The sequence below is a fragment of the Arachis hypogaea genome, chromosome 16, assembly GCF_003086295.3.
Source record: "Arachis hypogaea cultivar Tifrunner chromosome 16, arahy.Tifrunner.gnm2.J5K5, whole genome shotgun sequence".
Lineage (NCBI taxonomy): Eukaryota > Viridiplantae > Streptophyta > Magnoliopsida > Fabales > Fabaceae > Arachis > Arachis hypogaea.
The window spans coordinates 49,225,649-49,236,139 of NC_092051.1; the positions used below are offsets into that span (position 1 = coordinate 49,225,649).

At 38.9% G+C, this 10,491-nt stretch overlaps 1 non-coding gene across 1 annotated transcript; it reads right to left on the reverse strand.

Annotated features, from left to right (window-relative positions):
• Positions 1-5,144: 5,144 nt before the first annotated feature.
• Positions 5,145-5,251, reverse strand: LOC112761177 (small nucleolar RNA R71). Its single transcript, XR_003181585.1, has one exon. It is a non-coding gene; the product is annotated as a small nucleolar RNA R71 (small nucleolar RNA).
• Between the last annotated feature and the right edge of the window lie 5,240 nt (positions 5,252-10,491).

Below are 10,491 nucleotides of genomic sequence, written 5' to 3' on the forward strand. Positions count from 1 at the left end.
GTAAAGGGGCGTTGAACGCCAGCTCTACGCTGCTGTCTGGAGTTAAACGCCAGAAACAAGTCACAAACCAGAGTTGAACGCCAGAAATACGTTACAACCTGGCGTTCAACTCCAGAAAGAGCCTCTGCACGTGTAACATTCAAGCTCAGCCCAAGCACACACCAAGTGGGCCCCGGAAGTGGATTTATGCATCAATTACTTACTTCTGTAAACCCTAGTAGCTAGTTTATTATAAATAGGACTTTTTACTATTGTATTAGACATCTTTGATCAGTTGTATGCTATCTTAGATCACGTTTGAGCGCTGGCCTCTCGGCCATGCCTGGACCTTTCACTTATGTATTTTCAACGGTAGAGTTTCTACACTCCATAGATTAAGGTGTGGAGCTCTGCTGTTCCTCAAAGATTAATGCAAAGTACTACTGTTTTCCATTCAATTCATCTTATTTCACTTCTAAGATATTCATTCGCACTTCAACCTGAATGTGATGAACGTGAAAATCATTATCATTCCCTATGAACGCGTGCCTGACAACCACCTCCGTTCTACCTTAGATTGAATGAGTGTCTCTTAGATCTCTTAATCGGAATCTTCATGGTGTGAGCTAGAATGATGGCGGCATTCAAGAGAATCCAGAAAGTCTAAACCTTGTCTGTGGTATTCCGAGTAGGATTCAATGATTGAATGACTGTGATGAGCTTCAAACTCGCGAGTGCTGGGCGTAGTGACAGACGCAAAAGGAGGTTGAATCCTATTCCAGCATGATCGGAAACCTCAGATGATTAGTCGTGCCGTGACAAGGCATCTTGGTTTCACAAGAGGAGGGGATGTAGCCACTGACAACAGTGATGCCCTTGCATAAAGCCAGCCATGGAAAGGAGTAGGATTGATTGGATAAAGACAGCAGGAAAGCGGAGGTTCAGAGGAACGAATGCACCTCCATACGCTTATCTGAAATTCTCACCAATGATTTACATAAGTATTTCTATCCTTCTTTTATTACTAAATTTCGAAAACTACATAACTATTTTATATCCGCCTGACTGAGATTTACAAGGTGACCATAGCTTACTTCATACCAACAATCTCTGTGGGATTCGACCCTTACTCACGTAAGGTATTACTTGGACGACCTAGTGCACTTGCTGGTTAGCTATGCGAAGTTGTGAAGATATTCACAACCTGAGTAAAGTTTGCCATCTCCCTGTGCAACTCAAACACAAGGCTTTCTGGGCCACAAAACTCCTCAATCTAGATGCTCAAGCAACTGGGGAGAAAAGATTACTGCAGCTCAATGAATTGGAAGAATTCAAATTGGAAGCATATGAGAAAACCAGGATATACAAAGAAAGAGCCAAGAAATCGCATGACAAGAGGATTGCACCTAAGATATTTGAACCAGGATAGAAAGCATTGCTTTTCAATTCAAGATTGAAAATTTTCCTTGGGAAGCTTAGATCCAAATGGACTGGTCCTTATTCCATCACCAGAGTGTCTCCTCATGGTCACTTAGAATTGCTTGATGAAGCTTTAAAAGAAACATTCATAGTCAATGGCTATAGAGTGAAGCATTACCTTGGTGGATAATGGAACAAGGAAGGAAGTGTACATCTACTGACATGAATAGAGAAGTTGTAACGTCAAGCTAATGACGATAAAACAGTGCTTCATGGGAGAAAACCCATGCATAGTATCCTTTAATTTTTATGCTTTGGTAGTTAGAAATAAAATGTTTCTTCATATGCACTCAAGGAAACAAAAAATCAATTGTCACAGAAAGTTACTAAGGTTTCATGTAGCCTATGATGAACACCAAGTTTGGTGTGAATAAAGACACTTTATGATAGCATCATGAGTCATTGATATTAATTGAGTCTATCTGAGCGACTTAATTGATTAATTTTGCAGCATATTGTCATAATCTGAGTTTGGTATTCACATAAGCTACTGATGCCAGGGCATTTTGGCCAGTTTCACTGACCTTTTCTTTACTGTTTTAGGGCTCATGCATTTTCTAAGGAAATGAGCAAGTTTTGGGTAGAATTTCACTTACATCTTGATTCAAGCAAACATTGTGCACTTTACATGATTTCATGAGAATTATGAAAGAATTGAATGACAAATTGGATGATGCATGTCTCATGATTTGGATTAGAACTTTGATGCACTCTATTGCTTGATTTCAGGACAAAGGAAGTAAGGAAGAACCACGTTAGTTTAGTCTAACTAACATAACCACTAACGTGAAATGGGAGCTAGCTTGCAACGTTAATAAGAAAAGTAATCGCCAATAACGTCCTCGAAGCCATCATAGCCCACGTTAAGAGTCACGTTAACTAAGTTAACGTGAACTCTAACGTGGAAGAAGAAAATAAAGCCAACGTTAGTGATACTCACCTTTGTCACTAACGTTAGACCAAGCTCATATTGGCCACGTTAAGAGCCACGTTAACTCAGTTAACGTGGACTCTAACGTGGGGAAGAAAAAGAATGGCCAACGTTAGTGACACTCACCTTTGTCACTAACATTGGACTAAGCCACTTTGAGCCACGTTAGTTGTCACGTTAACTTAGTTAACGTGGAGGGAGCAAGAATCGCCAACGTTACTGACACTCACCTTTGTCACTAACGTTGGAATGATCCACTATGAGCAACGCTAACTCCCACGTTAACTTAGTTAACGTGAAAGCTAACGTGGATTGAAGAATGATGAGCTAACGTTAGTGACACTCACTTTTGTCACTAACGTTGGAGATGGCTATCACCACCACGTTAGAAGCCACGTTAACCTAGTTAACGTGAACTCTAACGTGGGAAGTAGGGGCGTTTTGAAACGTTACTGACAAAGGTAAGTGTCACTAACGTTTTCGAAGATTTGGCAAGCCTACGTTAAAGGTCATGTTAGCCACACTAACATGAACTCTAACGTAGGGGGAAGGGAGGATTCTCAACGTTTTTGAAAAAGGTAACTCCCAATAACGTGTGCGAAGGACCAAGAGGCAACGTTAGTGGTCACGTTGGTGCCACTAACATTGAAGTTAACGTGGATTATCCTTGGGTTAGGAACGTTAGTAAAAAAGGTGATTGCCACTAATGTTCTCGAACCCACACTTTCACTTAATGTTAACGCCACTAACGTCCTAAGATAAAAGTCCCTGCCCACTTCACACTTCACACTTTCTCTCTGCAAGTAAAGCTAAGCCCACTGAAGAGGATAACTGCTTCAAACTCAAGATCCAAAGGCCCATATCCAAGATTTGAAGAACCAACTAGAAGATCAAAAGAGTAGTATATATAGGGGTAGTTTTGAATTAGAAAGGGGGGTTGGAAATTTGAGAACTACTCTCTGTATTTTACTTTCTCTGTAACTTCTAGTTTACTTTTCATAATGTATTTTCCATCTTTGTTTTCCATTTCCAGAGCTATGAACAACTAAACCCCTTTCATTGGGTTAGGGAGCTCTGTTGTAATTTGATGGATCAATATTAATTTTCATTATTCTTCTTCTATCTTTTCTCTTGATTTTACTAGAAAGCTTTCAATCTTCATTCAATTGGGTAGTTATCTTGGAAAAGAAGCTATTCATACTTGTATCTCTTCAGAACTTTGGAAGAGGAATGAAGTGATCATGCTAGAAATACTTTCTCATGTTGGACCAAATTGGGGTTTGGATGGATATAGTGACATATAATCCTACCAACACTTTGATTTGGAAATACATGTGGTATAATCAGTGACCATACTTCATCTCTTCTCATGAGCAATTGACCAAGGAATTGGCTATTGATCAAGATTTGAGAGATTGAATTACGAAGAAATTGGAATTCGATCACTTAAGATTTCCAAGGAGATCAATGAATGCATTGATTGAGGAAGAGATGAAAATGAACTTGATCCGGAGAATGCAACATCTCCTAAGCCCAATGAATTCCCCATTTCTGATCTTACCCATTCTCTATAAATTTTGCAATCTACTTTTATGAGCATCTTCCCCATTCCCATTTAAGATTCTGCAATTTACTTTCCGCTATTTACATTCAGCTCTTTATTTCCAGCATTTACGTTTTCTGCTATTTACTTTCCCGCCATTTAATTTTCTGTAAATCTCAAATCCAATTATGCTTAGTTCAACTAGAACATTCCTCTAATTAAAGTTGCTTGACCAATCAATCCCTGTGGGATTCGACCTCACTCTATTGTGAGTTTTTACTTGACGACAATTCGGTATACTTGCTGAAGGAAAATTGTTGAGAGACAAGTTTCCGTGCATCAAGTTTATGGCGCCGTTGCCGGGGATTGATTTTGTATCAACAATGATTAAATTGGAGGATAACAAGATTGAGCATTTTTCTTTTGTTTGATTTAAAATTCTGTTTGAGTAATTTACTTTCAGTTTTAGTTATTTTCTCCCCTTTCCCCTACTTTTTTTTTTAGTTGTTTACAATTCATCCACTAACCCACTAACTGTTTGATATATTGCATCACTAACACTAACAGCAATTCTAACAGAAATACTTTCTGCATCTATTTCCTTGCTTGTGCCTTGTTGGTTGTATGACAGGGAGAAGAAGCGGGGCTTCAACTTCCTTTGATTCTGAACCTGAGAAGACCTTCTTGAGATTAAGGATGGAAGCAAGAGGAAAACGAGTAGTTGGTGTGGAGGAAGAAGAGGAGTATTTTGAACCAAATATGGATGAAAATATGGAGAACCATCATGAAGAAGAGGCTCACAACCATGGCAGAGAAGGTCTAGCAAATCATGCTGGACAGGAGAGAAGAGTTTTAGGCTCTTATATCAACCCAAACCCAGGAAACTGTGGAAGTAGCATCCAAAGGCCAACCATACATGCCAACAACTTTAAACTAAAGCCACAACTCATCACCCTTGTTCAAAACAATTGTTCATTCGGAGGAAGTGTCCAAGAAGACCCCAATCAACATCTAACTACCTTCCTGAGGATATGCGATACTGTGAAGTCTAATGGTGTTCATCTTGACACCTATAGACTACTTCTGTTTCCCTTCTCACTCAAGGACAAGGCATCTAAATGGCTGGAATCCTTTCCAAAGGAAAGTTTAGCAACCTGGGAAGATGTGGTGAACAAGTTCTTGGTAAGATTTTATCCTCCTCAACGGATCAACAGGTTGAGAGCTGAGGTACAAACATTCAGGCAGCAGGATGGTGAGACTCTATATGAAGCATGGGAGAGGTTTAAGGACCTAACAAGAAAGTGTCCACCAGATATGTTCAATGAATGGGTGCAGCTACACATTTCTATGAAGGCCTCTCCTATGAATCAAAGAAGGCAGTAGACCACTCATCCAGGGGATCTCTAAACAAAAAGAAGACCATTGAAGAGGCCATAGATGTCATTGAGACTGTAGCAGAGAATGACTACTTCTATGCTTCTGAAAGAGGCAACACTAGAGGAGTGATGGAGCTAAATAATGTGGATGCACTGCTGGCCCAAAACAAGCTTATTACCAAGTAGCTGGCTGACCTCACCAAGAAGATGGAGAGGAACCAAGTAGCAGCAATCACCACCTCATTAACAACCCAAGAATGGGTGAATGCAGAGGCAGAAGGTGAGCATGAACAAGCCAACTACATTGGAAACTCACCCAGGCAAGCACATGATCCATACTCCAAGACCTACAACCCTGGTTGGAGGAATCACCCAAACTTTGGGTGGGGAAATCAACAAGATCAAGGCCAAGATCAGAGATGTCACAACCCCAACAACCATGCAGCTCACCAACATTCCATACAGAGATCATATCAACACCACCCTAACAACACCTCTCCACATCCATACCAAAACCAAAATAACCCTTCTCATCCATCCAATCCCAACCCACCATCATCTGATGACAGACTCTCAAAGATTGAGACTCTACTTAAAGGCATATGCAAGGAGATTCAAGATAACAAGGTGTTCAAGGAGGATGTGCGAGCCAATATCAAAAATCAGGGAGACACCATCAAGAGGCTGGAATATCAAGTGGGATACCTCTCCGAGCAGATTCCCAAACCAACAGATAGCTTCCCAAGTGACACAGAGAAAAACCCGAGAGGTGAAGCAAAGAAAGTAAGATGGGAAGATTGCAAGATGGTCACTATAAGTGATAAGGAGACCGAGGACGAACCGAACAAACCATTAGAACAATCTGGAGATACATCAGCAGAGAAACAGGAAGAGGAGCACCAAGCACCCAAAATTTACAGAAGGAGCTGATAAGACTCTATGCACCTTTTCCCCAATTACTCAATGGTGGTATAGAGAAGAGAATATACTCAAGGTTTCTTGACATATTTGCATCTCTCCATATAAACATACCATTCATTAAGGCCCTCCAACAAATGCCCTCATACATTAAGTATATGAAGGAGCTGCTGACTAGAAAAAGCTCACTCAAAGGAGGACAAACAATAGTGATGAATAAGGAGTGCAGTGCTCTCATTCAACCAGAGTTGCCGACAAAAAGGAAGGACCCCGGGAGTTTTCACATCCCCTGTGCGATAGGAGAAACAATGTTTGATAAAGGACTTTGCGATCTGGGAGCAAGCATCAACTTAATGCCTTTATCCCTTATGAAGAGGCTGCAGATCAATGAGATAATACCCACAAATGTAGTTATCAGGTTGGCTGACAAAACTCAAAAACAAGCAGTAAGAGTGGTTGAAAATGTGCTGGTGAAGGTTGGAAAATACATCCTGCCCACAGACTTTGTCATATTGGACATGGAAGAGAGTCACCTCCACCCAATCATATTGGGAAGACCATTCCTAGCTACAGCCAGAGCACTTATAGATGTGGAGCAAGGGGAGCTAATTTTGAGGATTCATGACGAACAACTCACCTTCAATATTTTCAAACCCTCACAAGAAACAGATCAAGAGAACAAAGAATCAAGCAAAGATCACAGTGAGATACTGAAGGAAGAAACAAGTACTAAAGCACAACCAGCACATCTGGGAATCCCCTTGGTTGATGAACAAGGCGTTCAGAAGCTGACACAGCTCAAGGAAAATCAGGAGGAACCTAAACCACCAGAGTTATATGAGACCAGCAACAAAATCTCCTTGGAATAGGAGGTCACAAAGAGCAAGGCAACATCAAAAGGAACAAAGAAGAAGGTACCAAGGAGGTGGAGGAACAAGAAGATCCCTACAGAGGACTTCTCTTCAGGGGATAAAGTAATCTCAGCTTACTTCCTAGCTATTCCCCCCGATCTCCCCACCATCCCATCTCAGATACCTAAAGTTTTTACCATCAACAGAGTTCTCTCCTTAGAACATGTGGAGATCCTTGATGAAGCCAATGGAGATAGATTTACTGCAAGGGGGGTGATGAGCGGATAATTTATACGCTTTTTGGCATTATTTTTAGTATATTTTTAGTAGGATCTAGTTACTTTTAGGGATGTTTTCATTAGTTTTTATGTTAAATTCACATTTCTGGACTTTACTATGAGTTTGTGTGTTTTTCTGTGATTTCAGGTATTTTCTGGCTGAAATTGAGGGACTTGAGCAAAAATCAGATTCAGAGGTTGAAGAAGGACTGCTGATGTTGTTGGATTCTGACCTCTCTGCACTCAAAGTAGATTTTCTGGAGCTACAGAACTCAAAATGGCACGTTTCCAATTGCGTTGGAAAGTAGACATCCAGGGCTTTCCAGCAATATATAATAGTCCATACTTTGGCCGAGTTTAGACGATGTAAAAGGGCATTGAACGCCAGTTCTATGCTGCTGTCTGGAGTTAAACGCCAGAAACACGTCACAAGCCAGAGTTGAACGCTAGAAATATGTTACAAACTGGCGTTCAACTCCAAGAATGACCTCTGCACGTGTAACATTCAAGCTCAGCCCAAGCACACACCAAGTGGGCCCCAGAAGTGGATTTATGCATCAATTACTTACTTCTGTAAACCCTAGTAGCTAGTTTATTATAAATAGGACTTTTTACTATTGTATTAGACATCTTTGAACATCTTTTGAACATCTTTGGACGCCTAGTTCTTAGATCATGGGGGCTGGCCATTCGGCCAGGCCTGCACCTTTCACTTATGTATTTTTAACGGTAGAGTTTCTACACTCCATAGATTAAGGTGTGGAGCTCTGCTGTTCCTCAAAGATTAATGCAAAGTATTACTGTTTTTCTATTCAATTCAACTTATTCCGCTTCTAAGATATTCATTCGCACTTCAACCTGAATGTGATGAATGTGACAATCATCATCATTCCCTACGAACGCGTGCCCGACAACCACTTCCGTTCTACCTCAGATTGAATGAGTATCTCTTAGATTACTAATACAGGGGACCGAGTCCGAGATATTGGGATCTTCGTGGTATAAGCTAGATTGATGGCGGCATTCATGAGAATCCGGAAAGTCTAAACCTTGTCTCTGGTATTCCGAGTAGGATTCAAGGATTGAATGACTGTGACGAGCTTCAAACTCGCGAGTGCTGGGCGTAGTGACAGACGCAAAAGGATAGTAAATCCTATTCCAGTATGATCGAGAACCTCCAGATGATTATCCATGCAGTGACAGCGCATCGGACCATTTTCACAGAGAGGATAGGATGCAGCCATTGGCAAGGGTGATGCCTCCAGACGATTAGCCATGCAATGACAGCGCATCGGACCATTTTCCAGAGAGGATTAAAAGTAGCCATTGACAACGGTGATGTCCTTACATAAAGCCAGCCATGGAAAGGAGTAAGACTGATTGGATGAAGACAGCAGGAAAGCAGAGGTTCAGAGGAACGAAAGCATCTCTATGCACTTATCTGAAATTCTCACCAATGATATACATAAGTGTTTCTATCCTTATTTTCTATCTATTTATTATTTATGTTCGAAAACTCCATAACTATTTTATATCCGCCTGACTGAGATTTACAAGGTGACCATAGCTTGCTTCAAGCCAACAATCTCCGTGGGATCGACCCTTACTCACGTAAGGTTTATTACTTGGACGACCCAGTGCACTTGCTGGTTAGTTGTATCGAAGTTGTGAATGAAAAACAATTTATTAAGACATGCGTACAGAGTTTCTGGTGCCGTTACCTGAGATCACAATTTTGTGCACCAAGTTTTTGGCGCCGTTGCCGGGGATTGTTCGAGTTTGAACAACTGACGGTTCATCTTGTTGCTCAGATTAGGTAATTTTCTTTTTGTTTTCTTTTCAAAAAAAATTTCTCAAAAAAAAAATTCTTTAAAAAAAATTTTGTCCTTTGTTTTCGAAAAATTTTAAAATAAAAATGTTTTCAAAAATATATTTTTCTTCAGAATTTTTAAGAATGAATTCTAGTGTTTCATGAAGCATGTTGAAGCCTGGCTGGCTGTAAAGCCATGTCTAATTCTTTTGGATAGGGCATGTTAGGCGTGTCATGTCTGAGTTACATACTAAAGCTTGGCTGGCTATTAAGCCATTCATGTCCCTTTGTTTGGAGCTTTAGACTAAAGAGCATAGGATTCCTGGAATTCATATTAAAAATTTTGGAATCCTTATTTTTATTTTTCTTTTTCAAAATGATTTTCGAAAAAAAAATTAAAAGAAAAATACAAAAAAATTCATAAAATCATAAAAATCAAAAATATTTTGTGTTTCTTGTTTGAGTCTTGAGTCAAATTTTAAGTTTGGTGTCAATTGCATATTCATCTTGCATTTTTCGAAAAAAATCATGCATTCATGGTGTTCTTCATGATCTTCAAGTTGTTCTTGATAAGTCTTCTTGTTTGATCTTGATGTTTTCTTGTTTTGCATCTTTTCTTGTTTTACATATGCATTTTTGCATCCATAGAGTCTAAACATGAAAGATTTCTAAGTTTGGTGTCTTGCATGTTTTCTTTGCATTAAAATTTTTTCAAAAATAAGTTCTTGATGTTCATCTTGACATTCAAAGTGTTCTTGGTGTTCATCTTGACATTCATAGTATTCTTGCATGCATTCATTGTTTTGATCCAAAATTTTCATGCATTGAGTCTTTTTCATGTTTTTCTCTCTCATCATTAAAAATTCAAAAATCAAAAAAATATCTTTCCCTTTTTCACTCATAAATTTCGAAAATTTGAGTTGACTTTTTCAAAACTTTTTAAAATCTAGTTGTTTTTATGAGTCAAATCAAATTTTCAATTTAAAAATCTTATCTTTTTCAAAATCTTTTTCATTTTTCTTAGTTATTTTCGAAAATTTTAAAAATATTTTTCAAAAATCTTTTTCTTACTTTTATCTCATAATTTTCGAAAATAACATCATCAATTAATGTTTTGATTCAAAAATTTCAAGTTTGTTACTTACTTGTTAAGAAAGATTCAAACTTTAAGTTCTAGAATCATATTTTGTGATTTCTTGTGAATCAAGTCATTAATTGTGATTTTAAAAATCAAATCTTTTTCAAAACTAATTTCAATCATATCTTTTCAAAAATATCTTTCTATCTTATCTTTTTCAAAATCATATTTTTTTCAAAAATTCGATT